Raw genomic sequence first — 21,314 nt, forward strand, 5'->3', positions numbered from 1 at the left:
ACCTCATTTTTCGGATGAATCCAGGTTCTGTTTACAGCATCATGATGGTCGCATCGGTGTTTGGCGACATCCCTGTGAACGCACATTGGAAACGTGTATTCGTCATCGCCATACTGGCGTATCACCCGGCGTGATGGTATAGGGTGCCACTGGTTACACGTTTCGGTCACCTCTTTTTCGCATTGACGGCACTTTGAACAGTGGACGTTACATTTCAGATGTGTTATGACCCGTGGCTCTACCCTTCATTCGATCCCTGGGAAACCCTACATTTCAGCCCGCATCTCGTGGTCGTGCGGTAGCGTTCTCGCTTCCCACGCCCGGTTTCCCGGGTTCGATTCCCGGCGGGGTCAGGGATTTTCTCTGCCTCGTGATGGCTGGGTGTTGTGTGCTGTCCTTAGGTTAGTTAGGTTTAAGTAGTTCTAAGTTCTAGGGGACTGATGACCACAGCAGTTGAGTCCCATAGTGCTCAGAGCCATTTGAACCCTACATTTCAGCAGGATAATGCACGACCGCATATTGCAGGTCCTGTAAGGGCCTTTCTGGATACAGAGAATGTTCGACTGCTGCCTTGGCCAGCACATTCTCCAGATCTATCACCAATTGAAAACGTCTGGTCAATGGTGGCCGAGAAACTGGCTCGTCACAATACCCCAGTCACTACTCTTGATGAACTGTGGTATCGTGTTGAAGCTGCATGGGCAGCTGTACCTTTACACGCCATCCAAGCTCTGTTTGACTGAATGCCTAGGCGTATCAAGGCCGTTATTGCGGCCAGAGGTGGTTGTTATGGGTACTGATTTCTCAGGATCTATGCACCCAAATTGCGTGAAAATGTAATCACATGGCAGTTCTAGTATAATATATTTGTCCAATGAATACCCGTGTATCATCTGCATTTCTTCTTGGTGTAGCAATTTTAATAGCCAGTAGTGTATGAGTATTGAAAGCATAGTTGACTTTTTAAAGTGTAAGGATGATCTGGAACATGTTCTGTCACTGACTTCGGTATTCGTTAGAAAATACGAGTGGTTACTACCAGTTTACCACATTTTCGAGTTTTTGCACAAAAATCTTTGCAGACAAGGTAAGTTTCTAGTTTCTCGGTGTATTGCAGCACGTCCCACATAATGACTTCTCTAAAGTTTCGGCTTTCTGGAGATATAATTTCGACTATTTATCTTAGGAATTATACTGTGCAAGGGATCGGTAGCACACAGCTTTGTGGCAGAAACCATGGCAGTAAGCAGGCCAGACTGGAAACAGTAGCGTTAGCGGATGCCTTCGCTCTGGGGGAACCAGCCCAAGCTTTGTACTCTACCCGAGTACACTTCCAGGAGCAGCCAAAATCTCCATTTAGACACCACGAGAAATGGAGTTTTGGGCCACTCCTGGAAGCCTATTCGGATGGCCGAAGTTATGATGCCGGCACGGTAGCTCAGCGTGTTCGGTCAGAGAGCTGGTTGGCATCTGTAATAAAACACTGAATGCAACGATCAACAACCGAATTTCAACGGATGTCATGTAACGTCCGCAACGAGCAAACACAACGATCAACAACGAACAAAATGAAAAAAAAAGTTATTAAGGCGACCGCTCGTGATAAGCGGAAAATACGGGTTCGAATCCTGGTCCAGTACAAATTTTCATTTATTCCTAAATATTCTACAGCTGATGCGCAACCATAATCGCAATTTGCGAGTTCATTCTTAATTGATTGCGGCTGTCGATCGTCAACACATTGTCTCAGACACTGCACTGCATCATGCAAGACATAGCAAGGTAATGATGATAGAAAACATTGTCTCACCCTGTGCAGGAATCACGGTAACACAGTTCGAGCACAAGGGTGACGAGACACCAAGACAAATGGAAATTTGGGCTGCTCTTGTAAGCGTGCTCGGACAGCCGAAGTTCTTAAGGCGAGTGCTTGCGACAAGCGGAAAATCTGGGTTCGAATACCCGGCTGACATAAATTTTCATTTGTTCTGAAATATTCTACAGTTGACGCGGAATCATAATCACAGTGTGTGAGTTAATCCTTATTATTGCATCTGAATGTGTCGGTTTATGATGAATAGAAAATTTCAACTTACTTCCTGCCTTTGTTACTGTCAAGTCTAAGAAATTAATCTTTCTTTTTGACTTTATACCTGAAGTGTTTTTAATACTATGGTACGGCTGGTTAAAAGTCATTTGAAGGGATGCAGAGCGTCCTCCTTTCCTTTTATTACATTTAACGTATCGTCTACATAGCGTTTGTAGGTAACTTCCTTCTGCGTCAAAATTCGCAATATTATTAATGTAGCTATTAATAACCCCGAGAGGCAATTGCCCATTGCCAAATTAAGCTTCTTTTGCTACACTCTCCCATCAGATTCAAAATAATTAAAATTCAGGCTAAACTCTAACACTTCAAGAAATTTTATTACTTCACTTCTTCCCAAGGTGCCATTACATACTAAATTTCTTGTCCTTATTTTTAAAGTTTCATCTATTGACATATTAGTATATAGGTTTACTATGTCAAATGACGCTAGTAGCATGTCATCAGTGATCAGCAGATCCTTAGCGTAATTAGCAAAGCTACACCACTGGGTACACAGTAGTTTATCGCAAATCCATATTAGCTCGCTAGTTTTTTATACAAAAATCTATTTAAATCTGCCATCGGAGCCTCTGTCCTGTGAATCATAATACGCATAACTTTGCTCTCTTTATGTAATTTTATTAAGGCATTGACTGGCAGAAGTTTGATATTCAAGCTAATTAGCCTTCGTTTCTCAAGTGGAAATAAGGAAGTAACAAAAATTGCGCACTGCCAATCTTTTTCTTACGAGTGGCTTGAAATGATTCAGCTTGGTTTCTGTCTACTTTTACAATGTCATTCTCTACAAACTCCACCTGTCTGCACTGCGGTGCTTCGATGCATTGCGAAATCTTTGACTGATGCTATAGACTGGAATGACGTGAAGCCTTGGAGTTGGAAATGTATAAATGTCTTTTTGACTTTTTTGAATCACTCTTCCAGCCCATAGAATTCTGCGTCTATACTTCCTTCAATTCTGTCAGTTTTACTTCCACTTTTAGAGTCCATATCCCCAATTTATTCTCAAACATTGAATTCAAATTCGCAAACTGTTAATTTGAATATTCAAACTTGTTTTCAACGTTTGAATACATTTCCTTTAATCTAATGAAAATTAAGTGCCAAGGCTTAGCCTCTGTCGGCAGCTGCACTCCAGACCTAGGGCGTAATGGCTCTGTAGCTCCCTGCTCTGAACCACAGCCAGTTGGTAATATACTTATCTGGTCTTACATGGCTTACAACACAGCCCACAGCACACGAAAATGAGGTAGCATCACTCGAGGTCGCCGACCCTAAACTCCAAACCTGTACGTTGATGTGGCCTGGCAGCACTATCTCCGCCTATCTCTGCTGTGCCGTGTCGATTCATTGCGAAATCTTTGAATGACGCTGTAAACTGGAATGAAGTGAAACCTCGGAGTTCTGGCTGCAGCGAAGTGTTGTCTCGTACTGCCAAAGTGATGACCGTGCCAATGAAATGCCTCGAACAGACAATGTGTAGCCGGCAGCGTTAAGCTGTCTCGGACGGCGATCAACGTTTACTGCCGCTCAGCTTTTCTCTGATGCATCCTAGCGTTCCAAGCTAGTATCCACGGGTTTGCTTATTAAGTTTCAACACATCCCAGACCCAGTCCGTCATTTGCTGCCACCCTGTTTTAATAAACTTTTCTTGGAAGGAGAACGTAAATCTGATTTACTTGGAACGATATTGGATCATCGTTTGTTATCTATTTTCCAATCCATACCGCTACAAATATTTAATATTTTTAAAGTTCTTTGCAAACTTCGTAACTTCAGTATAAATACATTCCAAGACGAAAAAAAAAAAGAAAAATGCACCACGAAGGAATTGTCTGAATGAGACGGGAATCGATAGAGGTGATTTATATGTACAGAAAAACAAATTATTACAATTTCAGAAAAAAATGATGATTCATTCAAGAGACAGAGCCTCACAAATTGAGCAAGTAAGTAACGCTCCGGCCGCGGTGGCCGAGCGGTTGTAGGCACTTCAATTCGGAACCGCGCGACTGCTACGGTCGCAGATTCGAATCCTGCCTCGGACATGGATGTGTGTGATGTCCTTAGGTTAGATAGGTTTAAGTAGTTCCAAGTTCTAGGGGACTGATGATCTCAGATGTTAAGTCCCATAGTGCTCAGAGCCATTTTTGCTGTAACGCGTTGGTCCACCTCTGGCCCTTACGCAGGCAGTTATTCGGCTTGGAACTGATTGATGGAGTTGTTAGACGTCCTGAGAGATATCGTGCCAAATTATGTCCAATTGGCGCGTTAGATCGTCAAAATCCTATGCTGTTTGAAGGGTCCTGTCCACAATGCTCCGAACGTTCTCAGCAGGGGAGATATCTGGCGACCTTGCTGGGCAAGGTAGGGTTTGACAAGCGCGAAGATAAGCAGTAGAAACTCTCGTGGAGTGCTGGCGAGGTTTATCTTGTTGAAATGTAAGCCTTGGACATGTTGTCATGGACGGAAACAACACGGGAGGTGGAATATCGTCGACGTACCTCTGTACTGTAAGGGTGTCGTGGATGACAACCAAAAGGATCTTGCTATGAAATGAAATGGCACTCCAGACCATTACTGCCAGTTGGTGGGCCGTATGGCGGGCGACAGTCAGATTGGTATCACACCGCTGTCTGGGGTGTCTCCAGACACGTCTTCGGCCTGGTATCTAATTCACTGGATTAGAATTGTCTTCCGTGATGAGTCCCACTTCGAAATAAGTCCCCATGACAAGCGAAGACGTATCTGGAGATGCCCCAGGTAGCGGTGAGATACCAACCTGACTGTCGCCCACCATAAAATCCCGGCAACCATGAGTAATGGACTCGGGTGCCATTTTATTTCTTAGCGGAGCTCATTTGGTTGTCATCTGTGGCACCCTTACAGCACAGCGGTACGTCTACGATTTTCTACGCCGCGCTTTGTTGCTTTTCACGGTAAGTCATCCTGGGCTTACATTTCAGCAAGACAATGCCGGCCTGCACACCACGAGAGTTTCTACTGCTTAGCGCCGTGCTTGCCAAACTCTGCCTTGGCCAGCAAGGTCGCCGAATCTCTCTCCCGATAAGAACTTTAGGATCATTATGGGCAGCACCATCCAGCCAGCTCGGGATCTTGACGACCTAACGCGTCAATTGGACAGAATTTGGCATGCTGTTGCTCATAAGGACATCCAGCACCTCTGTCAACCAATGCCAAATCGAATAATTGTTTTTATAAGGGCCAGAGGTAGACCAACACAGCCGGCCGGAGTGGCCGAGCGGTTCTAGGCGCTTCAGTCTGGAACCGCGCGACCGCTACGGTCGCAGGTTCGAATCCTGCCTCGAGCATGGATGTGTGTGATGTCCTTAGGTTAGTTAGGTTTAAGTAGTTCTAAGTTCTAGTGGACTGATGACCTCAGAAGTTAAGTCCCATAGTGCTCAGAGCCATTTTAGACCAACACATTAATGATTTGCTCAGTTTTTGAAACTGTAACCATTTGTGTGACTGTACATGTACATCTCATCTTCCAATTTCCGCCCCATTCGGATAATTCCTTTGGTGTGTCTTTTTTTTTTTTTTGTCTTACAGTTTAAATGAATGTAGCTGGAGTTGATTTTATGAAATGAGCTAGGCGATAGAAGGAATTAATTTTGAACTCAGTAGTTTTGTTCACTAAAACACAACTCTGTAGTAACACCTCTAGTTCTCTCAGCAATGCCAGCTGGCAGCCTGACTGAGAGTTCCCCTCGCTTTTCGTGTATAATAATCAGACTGTTAAGTCTACAGTGTATAACAACACACGTAACTATAAAAACTTTGAAGTTCCTCTATGGTCTCACACGCGTAATAATTCTAAGTCGCGATGTGAACTAGACTCGGCATGATCTATGTCCCAACTCTTGCACTGCATGGCTACGTGCTGCCAAGAAAGCAAGCTAAACACGAACTTTATAATGTCACTTCCTGAAGGTAGAGCTCTTCACTCTTCGAGTTTAATCACCAAGTTCCCCTCGTTTTCGTCCCCCTGAGTGTCGACAACCAGATTCAGCTTGCTGTGGATTACTTCTAAAGAAAATCACCATAAAAACTTTCCCAGCCGGGCTGTGAGCTCACCGCTAAAGATTGTTCTCTCAAGTGCTCTGCTGTCAGAATTTCTAACTGGATATCTTTAAACGCACTGAAACACATTCAAAGGAGCTCCCCACTGACTGCGTGGCTCAGAAAGTCTGCCCGAACGACTAAGAACGCCGTTCTTCACACTGAAGTCACCCACGGAGAACAGTCGCATAGGAACATACAGTCCTTTCTCGATCTTATGCCAATAATACATGCTGTAATGTGGGTGAAACAGGCAACGTTTCTGTGCCACACAACGATAAATCTAATTACTAGCAAGCCTCTGTTTATGCATACGCTAGTAGGAGTGATGCTTATTTTCTTCCTCAGGTTCGCATTGCGCCACAACTGCTTCGTGCAACAGTCTCCCCATTGTGTGCAACTTTAATTTGAGGAGAGACCTCATCAGCCGAACCTATCCGATACTTTCACACATATCGCTCTCATCCTCATTTTTCTAATGCTCACTTTCTTGTAGCTGGCTTTCCATCACATTTATTATTGCGTAACGTTACATAATATGATGACAAACATCGTCTGCCAGATCTTCTGTTACGTTAGTATTTTGGCCAAATTTGTGGGCAGGTTCTTTATGCATCTCTAAGCTTTGGGAATCAGTCTCTTCCATCAGTGCATTTGCGCGATAGATCCCAGAATTAAAAGCGTCGAAGTATGCTTTTATTGCATCATCTGTCGTCTTATTAAAGATTTCAACGAATATGAAGATAAACTGTGCTATTGTTATATTTCATATTTAGACACTAGAGTGACCCACAATCAGGTGATTTGTATCTCCACTTACGTTTTGCTCCTTTGAGTTACACTACTGGCCATTAAAGTTGCTACACCAAGAAGAAATGCAGATGATAAACGGGTATTCATTGGACAAATATATTATACTACAACTGCCATGTGATTACATTTTCACACAATTTGGGTGCATAGATCCTGAGAAATCAGTACCCAGAACAACCACCTCTGGCCGTAATAACGGCCTTGATACGCCTGGGCATTGAGTCAAACAGAGTTCATCAAGAGAAGTGACTGGCGTATTGTGATGACCCAGTTGCTCGGCCACCATTGACCAGACGTTTTCAATTGGTGAGATATCTGGAGAATGTGCTGCCCAGGGCAGCAGTCGAACATTTTCTGTATCCAGAAAGGCCCGTACAGGACCTGCAACATGCGGTCGTGCATTATCCTGCTGAAATGTAGGGTTTCGCAGGGATCGAATGAAGGGTAGAGCCACGGGTCTTAACACATCTGAAATGTAACATCCACTGTTCAAAGTGCTGTCAATGCGAACAAGAGGTGACCGAGACGTGTAACCAATGGCACCCCATACCATCACGCCGGGTGATACGCCAGTATGGCGATGACGAATACACGCTTCCAAAGTGCGTTCACCGCGATGTCGCCAATTACGGATGCGACCATCATGATGCTGTAAACAGAACCTGGATTCGTCCGAAAAAATGACGTTTTGCCAATCGTGCACCCAGGTTCGTCGTTGAGTACACCATCGCAGGCGCTCCTGTCTGTGATGCAGCGTCAAGGGTAACCACAGCCATGGTCTCCGAGCTGATAGTCCATGCTGCTGCAAACGTCGTCGAACTGTTCGTGCAGATTGGCGTTGTCTTGCAAACGTCTCCATCTGTTGACTCTGGGATCGAGACGTGGCTCCACGATCCGTTACAGCCATGCGGATAAGATGCCTGTCATCTCGACTGCTAGTGATACGAGACCGTTGGGATCCAGCACGGCGTTCCGTATTACCCTCCTGGACCCACTGATTCCATATTTTGCTAACAGTCATTGGATCTCGACCAACGCGAGCAGTAATGTCGCGATACGATAAACCGCAATCGCGACAGGCTACAATCCGACCTTTATCAAAGTCCGATTTCTCCTCCTTACATGAGGCATCACAACAACGTTTCACGAGGCAACGCCGGTCAACTGCTGTTTGTGTATGAGAAATCGGTTGGAAACTTTCCTCATGTCAGCACGTTGTAGGTGTCGCCACCGGCGCCAACCTTGTGTGAATGCTCTGAAAAGCTTATCATTTGCATATCACAGCATCTTCTTCCTGTCGGTTACATTTCGCGTCTGTAGCACGTCATCTTCGTGGTGTAGCAATTTTAATGGCCAGTAGTGTATATGTCAGGCTTCCTGTTTACATACAGTTTTTGAAAGTTGCTCCGTCTAAACTAATATTTATTTGTCAGTGACTTAAATATCATTAACTACGTTCTATCCTTACCTCTGTTAAACTTTCTAATCGATTCAGTAAAATAAAAATTCCGTAATTCCACCCGTCACCCCTAAAAATAAATAAATAAATAAAAAATAAAAAAATCGGGTAAGAATAACACCTGTGCAATTCCGAGACGAGACAAATAACACAGAAAGACAGAAAATCATAAGTGAAGCCGTTGTAAGTCATCTTTTGGAAGAATATGGATTTTGTTAAGCAAAACATATTTACAGTAAAATCACGGAGAGTAATAGTTGCTGACTCTTGTGGAAATACACAAAACGGAAGATTTCTGGAGGTAGATACCCTGGGCCAGCACAGTTCTCTGGAGTTTTTTGAAAAATTAACACGTTAGAGCAGGACAACGCTGTTTGTAGCCTCGGCTGGGAAGCTATCGGATGCTAACCATACTCTCGGTGTATTCATATGCCGTCAGTTCGTTCACTGAAAACACATCTGTCGGTTGAACGGTGAAACTTAGATAGCCACGAGGAAACCACGTACCGCAGGGTCGTCGTTAATAGCTAAATTTTAGAGCTTGCTGTAAACATCGTTTGGTTGACAAGCGAGACCGTGGCGTTCCGGGTTAGCCCTTAAATCTCTACATCAACTCCACCAGACGACATAAATGTGACTGAGGGTTTTGAAAATGTTGACGAGCTTAGTGAATTACAGCAAAGAAAGGACCCATATTTTGTGGAATTGTTTTTTGCAAGTGACCTGGCACCGGTGGATGTATCTTTCCGAGCCGCACTTAGCGACGTATGCCGGACGTATGCATAATTATATCGATTGATCAATCATTAACATAGAAAAAGCTTTTGACAATGTTAACATGGAGCAACTCTGTACAGCTAGGGGACTGTACTGGAAGCATAAAAGAATTCTTAATCAATTTATCAGAATTAAAGCACAAATACGGTAGAGGATGTACCCTATCTCCGTATTTATTTAATGCGTTCATTGAGCAAGGTATTTAGATCGTGAAGGAGAAAACACTGTATCAGAATTGCTGATGACATCGTATTAGCCACAGACTCTGAAAAAGAAATGAACAGAACGCTGCAAGTCGTATCAGACACTCTTAAACTATGGAAATGAAAAGTGAACCAACGGAAAACAAAAGTAGTGCTAGTGCAGGAAAATATGGACGAGATTACAACAAGTATAAAATTGATGACGTCAGAATTGTTCAGGTGGAACAATTTTGTTATCTCGGTAGTATAATCACAGATGACAATAGATGCTTAATGGAAATGAAGAGGAGGACTGCGCTGACGAAATAGGTAGTTGTGACTAAGGAAAACATTTTAACCAGCAAACATATGAATACAGTGTCATAAAATCCTTCGCAAACCATTTGTAAGGAGTACACTGCTCTGTGGAAGGGAAAGTTGCACCTGGCGACTTCTTGGGTCAGTGTTACATTACTTGTGGTAAATACAAAAAATGATTAAAGATGGATCGGGACTGCACCTGTCGTGTACGGATGCAGGGAACTGGCCACTGTCCATAAACAATTGGAAGATTTGTTGGTCAGAGTCGACAGACTTCAGACTGCTACCCTGGACTGGGTAGCGTTGGGGCACCTGAGACGAATGCCTTGGCAGCTTTGGAGCCTATATTGTCGCCTGGGATCCGTGATGCAGTTGCGCCTTCCGATTCGCACATCCCAGCTGATCGACACTTTGCTGATGGTGACTGGCCACCGAGGGTGAAGTCGCAAATCTCTGGACGGGAGGTGAATGTGGGTACAGACTGCACGGCTGTCCCCTTACATCTCAGAAATTGGTTTGAGGGATTGCCTACTGCTAAATTTACATCTGAGCCAGCACATTACGCCTCGCCTGTTGGGACTGTGGTTGATCTTCCTGAGAAGTCTGGACAAGTCATAGGGCGGGATTGCTTGTCGTTGGGAGTTCTAGTGCTAGGCAGGTGACGGAGGTCCTCTGGGAAATAGTGAACAGGTCGAGAGAGAAGACAAGTGTTCACTCCGTTTGCTTGCTGGAGGGGGGTCTCGTTCCAGATGTGGAGGAGGATCTGCTGGCAGCGATTGAGCACACTGGGTACATCCGACTACAAATTGCGGCTCATGTAGGCACGAATGACTTCTGCCGCCTAAGGAATCCGCGGTTCCTGCAGGCAGCAGACTGCTTTGGTGAAGACAGCTAGCCTCTCCCATAGGGTGGATGCACAGCTATCGTTTTGCAGCATCATTCCCAGAATCGATCGCGGTCCGATGTTTTGGAGCCGAGTGGACTAAATGAACCAGAGGCTCAGACGATGTTGTGACAACCTTCGACGCGGTTTCTCGATCTCCGCTATCGGGTGGAAAACTGTAGGACCCCCCCCCCCCCCAAGCTCCTTAATAGGTAAGGCGTGCAACGCACGCAGGAAGGGACTTCTAGGGTAATGGGGTACGAGTGGTGTGCACGTGTGGGTTTTCGGGACAGGGAAATCTCTTCGCAGGTCAGATATGATGTGTTCTGATTCCAGACAGATTCGTCATAGCAGTTCGTAGAAAGACAGTGCAAATACAGTTTTAGTTAACTGCAGGAGCGTCTATGGAGGGGTCGTAGAATCAGCCCCGCTTATAAACAGTAACAATGCCCACATAGTGCTAGTGACAGAAAGACGCTGAAATCAGATGTTAATAGCAATGACATTCTAAACTCCGATTAGAATGCATATCGCAAAGACAGGCTGAACGCTGGTGGTGGAGGCCTGTTTATAGCCATAAAAATACAATAATATCTAGTGAGATTAATACAGATTTCAAATGCGAAAATTTTTTCGTGGAGATCAGTGTTAAAATTGTATCAAACATGGCCACCGGATGCTTTTACAGGCCCCCTGCCTCAGGAGCAATAGTGGCGGGACATTCGAGGCGAAACTTGGAGAATATTTTGCGTAAATTTCCTGGTCATGTTGAAGTATTATGTGGAGATTTCAGCTTACCAGACTGGAAGGCACAAGTGATTATGGCGGGTAGTAGGGACAGGACAGTGCGTGAAATTATTGTAAATGCCTGATCCAAAAATTCCCTTGAGCGGTTGATCAGAGAACCGGCTCAAGGTAACATCTTAGATTTGCTGGTGACAAGCAGACCCGAGCTTTTCGACTCAGCGTAGTACAGGGAATCAGCATCAATGAATACGGCTACCAATATGATTACAGAGAAAGATAGGAAGATCTTTCTGCTTAGCAAATGTGACAAGAAACAGGTTTCAGATTACCTGAGTGGTCAGCATGAAACTTTCACCTCCAGCACTAACAATGTTGAATATCAATGGACAAAGATCAAGAGTTTGTACAGTACGCTTTAGACAGGTTATGAGCAGAGCAAAGTTGTGAGGGATATACAAAAAACCCGCCGTGGTTCGACATGCTTGTTAGGAAGTGGTTACGAAAGCAGAGAGAGCTTCACTGCAAATTTAAACGTAGCCAAAGCCTCACAGATAAACAAAAATCAAACGAAGCAAAAATTAGCGTAAGTAGAACCACGCGTGAAGTGTTCAACGCATTCGAAAGTAACACTCTGTCTACCAACGTGACAGAAAAACGTAAGAAGTTACGGTCTTGCGTTAAATCAGTAAACGGATCGAAGCCATCTGTCCAGATGTTTAGTGATCATATTGACACTAAAACGAAGAATGGCACAGAAAATGTCAAAATACTAAACATATTTTTCCAAATCGATTTGACACACGAAGATCACAATTAATACCTCCTCTGAATTGTCGCACGAACGACAAAATGGTTGATATTGAAATAAGTGGCCATGGCATAGAAAAGGAACTGAAATCGTTCAACAGAGGAAAGGCGATATACCAGTCTGACTCCACACAGAGTGTTCGAAATAACTTGCCCCTTGTGTAGCAGCAGTGTAACATAGGCCTCTAGTGGAGCGAAGTGTTGCTGATTATTGGAAAAAAGCACACGCCATTCCAGTTTTCAAGAAGGGCCATCGAACAAATGCACAAAACTGTATGCCTGCATACTTGATGATGGTCTGTTTTAGAATTCTGGAACATGTTTTATGTTCGTGTATTATGACATTTCTAAAGACCGAAAATCTCTGTAGGAATCGACATGGGTTTCGAAAACAATTGTCGTGTGAAACCCAGCTCCTCTGTTCGTCCACAATACCCAGAAAGCAGCAAATACCGGTGTCAATGTAGATGCTGTTTTCCTTGACTTCCGGAAAGTGATCGATACAGTTCCATATTGTCATCTAATGAACAAAATATAAGCATACGAATATAGACCAGCTCTGTGATTAGACTGAAAAGTTTCTAGCAAACAAAACGCAGCGAGTCATTCTCAACGGAGAGAAGTCTTCACACGTAAAGGTAGCTTCGGGCGAACCCAAAGGGATTGTTACAGGTCAATGACTTTTCATAGTATTTACAGCCGGCCGGGGTGGCCGTGCGGTTCTAGGCGTTACAGTCTGGAACCGCGTGACCGCTGCGGTCGCAGGTTCGAATCCTGCCTCGGGCATGGATGTGTGTGATGTCCTTAGGTTAGTTAGGTTTAAGTAGTTCTAAGTTCTAGGGGACTGATGACCTCAGAAGTTAAGTCCCATAGTGCTCAGAGCCATTTGAACCATTTAGTATTTACAAATGATATAGTAGAGAACGTCGGAAGTTCCATGAGGCTTCTCGTAGATGATGCTGTTGTATACAGAGAAGTCTCAACGCTAGAAAACTGTAGCGAAACGTAGGAAGACCAGCAAAGGAACGACGCTTTGTGCATGGAGTGGCAACTGACGCTCAACATAAACAAATGTACCGTTCTGCGTACACATAAAGAGAAAGAACCGTTATTGTATGATTACACAATTACAGATGGGCCAATGGAAGTAATTACTTTCATAAAATGTATAGGAGTATATGTATGGGTCAATTTAATGTCAAAAGAACACATAAAACTAAGCGCAAGAAAGGCAGATGCCAGAGCGAGACTCATTGGAATAGTCCTCAGGAAATGTAGTCCGTCAACAAAGGTAGTAGCTTAAAAAAACTCGTCCGACAATTACCTGAATATTGCTTGTCAGTATGGAATCCGTATCGGATAGGATTGATAGAGGAAATAGAGAAGTTCCAAAGAAGAGCAGCACACGTCGTTAGAGCTTCATTAATAAGCGTGAAAGCGTCACAGCTATGATCAGCCAACTACACTGGCACATGCTGCAATGGAGACGTTCTGCATCACGGTGTGGTTTATTGTTAAAGTTGCGAGAACGTATGTTCCTAGAAGAGTCAACAAATATGTAGCTCCCTTCCGCAAATATCTCGCGAAAAGACCATGAAGACCATGAAGAGAGATTCGAGCCCCCTCGGAGGCTTACCAGCAGTCGATCTTTCCGCGAACCATTCGTGATTGGAACAAGGAAAGGGAGAAGTGACAGTGGTACACAAAGTAACCTCCACCACACACCACAAAATAGTTTGGAGAGTATAGATGAAGATAGTTGGACTCTGGGTGGATTTGAAAGGAATCAACTTGAAGCTGCGGACATGCGGATTTGACTGAAAAAGACAGGTAGGATGATTAGGGTTTAATGTACCACTAACAATGAGGTCATTAGAGACGGAGCACAACGTCGGATTGCTTTCAAGGATGGGGAAGGAAGTCGGTCGTGCTTTTTAAAAGGAACCATCCCAGCGCTTGCCTGAAGCGATTTAGGGAATTCACAGAAAACCCAAATCTGGATGGCCAGAAGCAGATTTGAACCTTTGTCCTCTTGAATGCATGTGCCCGATCCCACAGAACAGTATGTGTAGGCCATGGCTGGTAGACTTAAGGTAGTGTAGGTTCCTGCATCTGATGAGCTTGGCACTGCTGAGTCATGTGTGCAATATCCTCATTGACTCATGGCCAGTACACATGTGATTGGGCCAAATTCTTTATTCTGGAAATTCCCCAGTCTATCTGATATAGGAGTCGCAATATATGGTAGCACACAACCTGTGGAATCATCTCTAAATACTAACCGTCATCTTGAATCAATAGTAGGGCCCCTTTGGAAAGATGAAGGGCATGGCGTCGTGAAAAGAAACAATGAAGTTTCGAGGAGGCTGCCAAAACAAGTCCTGCAGCTAGCCGATTTGTATGAATTGGCGAACCTGTCTCAAGAGTGGCTCATTATGTGTGACTGCTGAAGAGTCTCTGGATTGATTGAAAACTCTTGCACTGACTATTTTTAATTATGTTGTGAAAAATAGCTTTAAGTCATGTTTTCGTCTCACAAGTTGGTTCACATACTTCGTAATTTTATAAAGAATAAAACTACCGTATCAATTTTCATAATGATCGGTTCTATGCTTTTCGAGTTAGACTGCACGCAAATGTGAAAAAAAGTCATTTAGAGATAAATGTGTTTGAAAATAAATTCTCGGAAACAAGAAATTCAAGGAAGTTAACAGTAATGTAAAATGCTTACCGATTCATCTGCGATTCCAGCACCATATAATAATCCTTCATCCTCAGAGGCTTCGTTTTGCGCTTTCAGCAATGCTTTCCGAGCTTTCCAACCTTCCTTTCATTTACGCGGCCTACTGCGGCGTTCTTTAAACTCATGGTCGCCTTTCGTATGCGAAAACATCTCTCAGTCTCAATTACAAACACACTCGTAGAAGGCTGTCAGCACTGACTCCAAGTAAGGCACAGCGACGCTCTAACGTAATATAACCGAAATAATCCCTTGTGTTGATGCTTCTAGTACCTTCTATATCGTTATTTAAGAAGAAAGATACACAGGCGGATTGCCGTTTCAAGGCTTCGTTAGTATACAAAGCGACTATGAGGTTGAACCGGTCAAGCCCACGTAGCGCTCCGCCCTATCTGCGCTCGAGCCTGTACCCGATGTGCACTCGGTTCTGTGCTCATAAAACCTAAACGAATGTGAATTTCGCTTTGAAATTTTGACAGTGCATCTTGTATAGTTAAGCTAACGATTTGTACAATAAAAAATTGGAACTTTTGAACTTCCTAATGTGGTTTCCCCCTTAAATGTTAGAAGATGGGATTTACTGATGCACTGTGTCTAGAGCTTGGTGTAGAAAATATGCGGTTACTTCCATTACATCCATAGTTGAAGTTGACTGCAATATCTGGAAACGCTCTCAGAAAATAAGAGGGAGGTGTCATCAGCATAGCTTACTAGATGTAAGATGAAGGGCTGTGTCATGTCACTGACATAAAGAAGAGGAAGGGATTGATCTCTATAGCATCCCCTGGATTACTGTATCTCTAGAAAAATGGGAAACTATGACTTTATTAGCTATTTTGCATGAAAATTTAGTATGTTGCTCATGATTTGTTAAGTATGTGGACATGCATAGATGAGTCTTTGTTGTTGTATGACTTCAATTTCTTAATGAGTGGTCCATGGTTGACTGAGCAAAAGGCTTTAGAAAGATCCAAAAATATGCCCAGTGTCTTCATTCCTTCGCCTAGGACTGTGTATACTTTATGGGGAAATTGAGTAACTGCAGTTGTTGTGCAGCCATCTTCCCTAAAGGCAGGCTGTGTTTCTGTAAAAGATTTTTTTGTGTGTCTAAAATGAGTTAAGGAAGGATAACCATTTCTAAAACCTAACTAAAGCTAGGCATCTTCTTATGCGGTGGTTTAACAATGCTTTTTTTAAACTGCTAGGATAAAAATTTTCATAATGCTGCAGTTTATTAGGTAGGTTAATGGTTTAACTATTTATTTAACGCATTTTTAACTAGAGCACTTCACATACCACCTCATCCAGCTGAGTTTTCTTTGTTTAATGTGAATATTATCTTGGTTATTTCATTTTCATTAACATCATAAAATTCAAAATCAACAAATTCAGTATTTCTCGGTGCGTGTCTATAGTTTGTAATGATTTCCTGTTGATGATATGAATTTTTTATTGAAAAGGTTATATACTGCGTATGGTCCTTTTATAATACTACCATCTTGTATAATGCTTAAGGATTTGGTATCCCCAGCTATGGAGTTTTTTTGATACTTACTGATCAATTTCCAGGAAGCTTTGTTTACATTAGTGGACTGTGATATTTCATTACCATGGACTTGCTTTCTAAGATTTGAGAGTTCTGCTTCAAAGGTTTGTTTTAGCTATGTTATATTTTTATTTGAAAATATGCAGTCTTCTCGATTTGTACAGGACATCTAGGTCATGAATATTCTGCTTAGGTTTAAGAAGGTTGGCTGGAAATCCAAGTTTGTTATTTTTCCTCTCTGAGTGTGTGTTGGCCCTGTTTGCATTTCTTTAATAAGACAGCATGAGTCAAAGTGTCTCAGTAAAATAGCGTAAAACTCATCCCATTTGTTGTTTGGTCCTTCCACATGACAGATTGTAACTCATCTCACCTCAGCTAGTTTAATTTTTAAAAGCACTGACGTCATTATTTTGCAAGGCTCAATATCTTTTCAAAAGTTTTCTTTATTCTTTTAGGAGCTGATTTTCTTATTCTGCCTGTTGTGCAAGGTGGTCTGAGTAACAAAAGTCTATTTTACTTCACCTAACTGTGTCTTCAACAATATGTCTGCAAGTTTCATGTTAGCCATGTTGCTGAAGTATGCATCAATATTAAGGTCTCCAAGAACAGTATGGTCATTGGGACCAGTCTGTCTAATTATGCTATTGAAAGTGTAAAAAAGATTGATTACATCTGCATGAGGTGGAGTATAACTTCTATTACTTTATATTTTACCACATTGACTCCATGCTCTTTTCATGGATTACAATACCACTCACTTCTAATGTTCTCCCTTCACTATATCCCTCAATAAGGCCAAGTTTCTTATGCTGAATATGTCCACTGACAAAGACTGCCACACCATAACACTTATGCTGATTTCTATAAGAACTGTCTGCCAATAAATAACCATCTAGTTTACAGTAGCTAATTTCATTACATTTTAGACCATGTTCCTTTAATACTAACAAATGTGGCAAGTGTTCATTCACTAATACCTTTAACGTACTGCACATTCAGATGTGTCATCCTAGATAGTATCTGGTTTTCTTCTTTTTTTTGTATGTCTGTGGACATTGCAGTACTCTTCCCTGTTCTGACATTGGTCCCTTTGTATATGTACACCATATTTCACTTTTCACATATTGAGGCCTACATCACAGTTGGAGGTTTGTCTGTTTGATGAGTATGCTATGATTGTGAAGGTGCCAGCCATAAAAGACCATTCCTTCTTTTTGGAACTCATCTTGCTCTCATTGAAACATGTGGTACAGTTTTCTACTTGTGACACAGCAGCAGAAAGCTCTTGAGATCCTTTAAAGGAAATGTAATATAGCATTGATTTTTCTGCAGATGTTGTTTGTGATGGAGTTGTATCACTATTGCTCACAGTTTTTGAAGAAGGCTGTGCTATGCATCCTTGAAGCAAGCAATTTTCTATAGATTTAGCAATGTTAGCCTGACACTCTGGTATACATATATCCCTCATATTAGTTTCCTTGATAGCTTGGCATGGAGTGGTTTCTGCAACACAGAGAGAGACTTTCCTGGAAGAGTTAGTTGTAGGCATTTTTATTATTTCATCCTGTTTCCACATGTTTCTATTTTTGTTACAATGCTTTTACTCAGTCTGAACATCCTTATTTTGTTTAGATGTAGCCCATCAGTAGTATAGTCACATCTTTGCAAGAATTGATCCATATTAATTACACTCACATTAGCAAACTTTGATGTGAAAAGTAATGGTCCAGTAACACTGCCCTTGGGCATGTTTGAAGTTACTTTTATGTCTGAAGACTTCTCTCCATTCAGAATGACACACTGTGTTCTGTTTTCTAGAAACTCTTCAATTTAATCACACAGTCAGTCTGATATTCCACATGCTTGTATTTTATTTGTTAGGCAGCAGTGCTTGTGCAATATCTTGATGAATGGTAAGCTAATTCTTCTGAATATTGTTCCAGACTTCTGAGAAAGCTTCTTATCTTCTTAGAGGTGGAGGTGGTATATTGCTAGAACAGGAAACCATAGAGTGTACTCTGAATACATTCCATAATTATTTGCTTTGTGTGATTGAGTGCAAGTCTTATCTTTTTAGTGTGAGTACTATTGATCCAGGTCTAACAGTATACGTAGCAACAGAGTATGCAAGGACTAAGGCTGTGGATCTTAAAATATGAGCTTATCTCCCCATGAGGTACCAGCAAGTGTTTGAAGAATGTTATTTTATTATTTTGACTTTAGTGACTATATTTGGGAGGTGCTTTTTGAGACTTAGAGGTCTGTCTGGTGTGATTCCTAGGTATTTTGTGTACTGCAGTACAGCAAGTCTCGGCCTCTGAATCTGACTTCTGGTTTGCAATTTACCTGTCTGTTGCAGCTATAACAGTCTCCTGAAGATTTAGGTAGAGGCATACATCCAAGCAAGGGCACCCATGCCCAGTGCAAGAGGGTCCATGCTGCCCTCCCACCCTGAGCTCTCATAGCAAGGAAAAGAAATACGGTGTAGTCAGGTGTTTTTCTTTCAAGAAAATTATTTAAAAGTCGATACAATGTGAGTTTTTAACAGGGTCAGGGATGGAACTTTCCTGTGGCTCCTAATAAGTTATCATTCATTTTACACAAATTAAAAATACTCCATACCCCCATATTCAGGTTCCCCCATACAAACTATTGTATGGGCACCTTTGCATCCAAGACTTCCATACCAGTGGCTTCAGCATCAGAAATAATGGAGCTGTGGATCATCAAAAAAATGTCATCTGTATGCTTGACTGCTTCATTTTCCTATTACATTATGACCTGTTCTTCAATTGTTCTTCTGCTAAGCAGACTTGCTGCTGATTATCATGACATGCTGTCTTCAGCTTGGCCTGGTATTTGTCCCAACTATTGAACTTTTGTTTCTTGTTGTTTCATGTGAGTTTCCAGGACTCTATGAGAGTTTCATGAAGTGTCTCTGAATTAGGAGTGTCTACTGAAAATACGAATTGTGTTAGGAGACTGAATTTGAGAGGACAGGCAATTCATAAAAATGGTCCCCCCCTATGCATTCATCTGTTACCCCAGGTATTGGACAATGCATCTACAGCAGTGTGACTTATATATCCTGGAGCCCCAACATGCATAAACCATTTGCTTCCTTTTATTTTCAGTGGCTCATCTGGTAGCAAATCTGGAAGAGTACGTTGAATAAAATTCTTGTAGACAGTAGCTTATGGTCTAGTGGAGAGTATATGGACCTACCAGACAGTTACCTACAATTCAAGTATACACATTAATCATAAACCACTGCTTCTGTCTAGCCTGGATTGTAAGTTGAGACTTTTCATCTGCTTACAAAATTTTCTGTGAAATTCTTTCAAACATTGTGTCATGTGTGAGTGTATACAGAACCAACAGATTGTCAGTTTGTACAAAAAACCATTGGCAAAAGTTGTCCCATAATCACTCATTAATGTCAAAAGGCCCTGACCATGTTGTGAATAATATGGATATATTAACCACCCTAAGGTACTTAGAGATGTGTCTTTGGTATGAGCAGATGTCATGTGCTGAGACCACGATGTTTTACAAGAGCCAGCAGAATGCATATTTTTTGTTCAGTCATATGAAAACTGAAGTTAAATTTCGAATCAAGAGACCATCATTGGAGCTGAGTTTTATCTGGTAAACAAAACATCTAACATTTCTCTTCAAAATGAAACTTCAGTCAACTCATCCAATTGGTTCGTTTTAAGATAATGTATTAAAGATCATGTGAAACACCTTTGTGTCCCACATTACTGGAATCATGTGGGTTGGTGAACAGCAAGTAACATATCCTCAAGCAACTTAGCAACTACGTTAGAAGCAGATACAGTACAGTCAATGAGTGATGAGCTTCCCACATTTTCAGTCTTAATGCTGAGTTACCTCATATAAAGAACTGAAGTTCACAGTTGCAATTTTGATAGAATACACAAAAGTCTGATACACTGATTTGTGTCTATAATGTTTTCACTTACATGCAGACTACCTCATACTCATGTGTCAGGGAGAATAAACATTTTCATACACTTGTATGTTATGAATATTTAGCCATTCCACAGCACTAGTTTCATTTGATGGTCTACCAGGGATCTTAAAAATGACAATTTATTATAATGAACAAAAAAATAAAAGATACATCCATCAAGCACCTCTATGGCTACCACAGTTTTTTTTAACATCTAATACATTATCACTTGTAATGTGACCTTATTCGTAATTCTCAAAAGGTGTAATATAGTGGTAAAAGCAATAGATCATATTAACAGCCCACGACCATGCTCTTATGATTTAACTTTTCTGTGCCTCCAGTCAAACACTAACATGCCTCATAATTGGTAATGATCAATTTCATCCCCTGCCGATAAGGAAGATTAGTGATTAACAATCTTTTGATGCCATCTCATTAGAGGTGGTCTTGTATTCCCATCTGATTGTGACAATGCCCCATTTGTTGTATCCTCCATGTTGCAGGAACACGAATCATCTCTCCACAGACTATAATTTTTATTTACTGACACTAAATAGCCTGCTCAGCTTCCTCTAGTATTTGTCAGACAATGATATGGTATTCCAGGAAATCATAATAGTGGCCTCAGTAACAGTGTAGGACTTCTACGTATCTGGACACACCATCACAATACATTTATTTTGTTTTCCTTTATAAATCTATATTTCCATAATTTATAATCAAAATTGAGGTCTTTCTTTTCTTTTAATTGATAATGATGGCTGAACATAATAGGAAAACGGTGATAATTGAGAATATGTGCATTGTTGATAGTCTTTAGCTTACACTTAGTTGAACTTGATTATGTTACCAAATACTTTTTTGTGTTTC

At 41.9% G+C, this 21,314-nt stretch overlaps 1 protein-coding gene across 1 annotated transcript in view; it reads left to right on the forward strand.

Moving 5' to 3' along the window:
- The window catches only part of LOC126249563 (glycine receptor subunit alpha-4-like), a 303,930-nt gene that overhangs the window by 207,391 nt on the left and 75,225 nt on the right, over window positions 1-21,314 (forward strand). The window lies entirely within an intron of this gene.

The sequence above is a fragment of the Schistocerca nitens genome, chromosome 3, assembly GCF_023898315.1.
Source record: "Schistocerca nitens isolate TAMUIC-IGC-003100 chromosome 3, iqSchNite1.1, whole genome shotgun sequence".
Lineage (NCBI taxonomy): Eukaryota > Metazoa > Arthropoda > Insecta > Orthoptera > Acrididae > Schistocerca > Schistocerca nitens.